Source organism: Palaemon carinicauda, chromosome 10 (genome assembly GCF_036898095.1).
Source record: "Palaemon carinicauda isolate YSFRI2023 chromosome 10, ASM3689809v2, whole genome shotgun sequence".
Taxonomy (NCBI): Eukaryota; Metazoa; Arthropoda; class Malacostraca; order Decapoda; family Palaemonidae; genus Palaemon; species Palaemon carinicauda.
The window spans coordinates 147,515,486-147,517,985 of NC_090734.1; positions in this window are offsets into that span (position 1 = coordinate 147,515,486).

A 2,500-nucleotide genomic window follows, 5' to 3' on the forward strand; every position below is an offset into this window, starting at 1 on the left:
ATCATCATCTGTTAGCTCTTCATATGCTTCAAAAACATCAGCTACTGGAATAAAGGCTAATACCGAAAAGCCCCTTATATGGGCAAGAAACAAGTTTACTAAATTTTCCAAACAAAAAATTACTTCTATTTTGGGAAATTTCTCCTAGCAACAACCTAACTACAGAAAAATCACTTCTATTCTGGGAAATGGCTCTTAACAGCAATCAAACTACCGAGGATTCATTGGATTACCTATAGACAAAACTACCGAGTTTTACGTTCAGATATTGAATAAATGGACTAACGAAAGAATCATGGATATTGGACTAAAAGACAATGGACCAAAAAACACATGGAAGAAAAGACGTTGGACTAAAAAATCGTCGGACAAAGAGACATTGGACCAAAGGGAGTGGACAAAGAGACTTTGGACGAAGTGACGTCGGACGAAAAGGCATATAACCGAATTAGTTTGACAATAGGAACGCTTTGTTTCCATACCGGGTGATGGGTGTCAGTTCTAAACTCGAGCGTCCTATTGTATCCTTTATATGGGAAGGGCCTTATCACGTCTTGTTCTTCTATATATTTTTACAGTCTTGTGACAGACTGAAATGGGTCTTATCGAAAACACGACCTGGACATAACTGACTTTATTCAACAAGATAACGAGCTTGTATACAAACGGTTGAGGGAAACAATGTCACAAAAACTCCAACAATATGAAACACTAAATGGCAAGCTTAAACAGGTTTTTCTACTGTCAGTGCGAGAGACTGAGAGGTAAAGAAAAAGCAATAGCATTACAGTATATGAGCATGTATGGATTACATGTGCGTTACAAGCTGAAGTAAGTCGCTGCTTATGTTTCTTGCACTTGGTGTTTACACTATCATTTTCTGCCTACTCCGGTATTCGAGCACCGATTGTAATGAAACTTAGCAGGTACATTCTATGGGTCAATATCTATACATTCCCGGACCCTTTTTGCCTAAATTCTATCTCACTAATCAGTAATTAATCAAAGAGTGAAAAACAATTGAATCCCGACAACTCTATTAATAAGCGTTAGATCTACGTGTATGCAGTACGAAGACTATAGAAGAGAGTACTCATTGATCCCAGAATAGAAAGTTACGTCAGACCATTATTTATTCATTTATTATGTAATTAATAAATCTTGCGGTACTAATTTCAAAAGCCTACTCCTATCTGAATATTCGGCCGATCTGTCTGAAACTTTGTTTGTGCATATCAGAAGGATACCCGTATCGATGCTCTGAGCTTGATTACTTTTTTAGTTTTCTTGATAAAAAAAAACAAAAAACTAGAAGTTATCAGAAAATGGACGTGTTTGGTGTCGAGTACAACGGAAATAATTCTGATCCTTACTAATTTGTAATTAACGATTAATTGGTGAAAAACAATTGATTTTCAGAGTTGACAGAAATCAGTTGTGTTTGGTGTTACATGAAATGGGAGAGCCAGGAGAATACAACAGTGCAGTAGATAGAATGATTTTCGGCGTCATTGAATAGTAATTAACAATTAATTGACGAGAACAATTTATTTTTAAAATTGATGGAAAACTATCATCTTCAGCGTGCAGTAGTTCATTCGAACTTGTTTTATTTACATATTTAAATTTGTATTTAGAAATGAAGCTATAAGAGAGATTACTCGAGTGACATATGTGGAAGAGATTATGGTGAGGGGTGGATGGAGATGGTTTGGGCATGCTCTTCGCACTCCCCAAGAGAGATTAGTTCACCAAACGTACAGCTGGGCTCCACAAGGCACTGGAAGTGTTGGATGACCCAGGCCTACATGGCTAAGGACTATGAAGCGTGGAATAGGAGATGATGAATGGAGAAATATTGATGTAAAAGCTTAAGATAGAGAAGACTGCCGAAATCTAACCGATGCCCTTTGCATCAACAAGCGTAGGAGGAGATGATGATGATGATTTATTTATTTATTTAAAGATGACTTAGTGTACTTCAGCACTATCCTCCATTTCCTGTTAGGCATTTTCTAAAACCTGAAAGAAACAGAGAAGCCGAAATAAATATGAGCACAGAAATACGTATCTTGGTTCTTTCCCTCCTAAAAAAATCTGAAATAAGGCGAAACCAACTTATCCCAAAGCGGTTTATTCAGCAGTTTTCTTTTAATAACTTAACAGAGAAATTCTCAGCCTGATTCTCATGACGTTGGTTGATGGATAATGATTCGATTGCAAAGAAAGTTGTTATTGTTTCATACTAAGACATAGTGCGAAGGAATTATCTAGTTTTTTTTCATGTATTAATAATATCCTTTAGTTCCAAAGGAACATTTGGTTACTATTAACCGTTTAAGTGATGATAAATGGTGTATTCCTTTCTTTTGTCTTTTATTATTAATTCATTTTCTACGAAAAAAAAAAAAACATACGCAGGAATTGTATGGTTTTTTATATCTATTAATAATGTCATTTATTTCCAAAGAATCTTTGTTTACTTTTAACCTTTGAACTA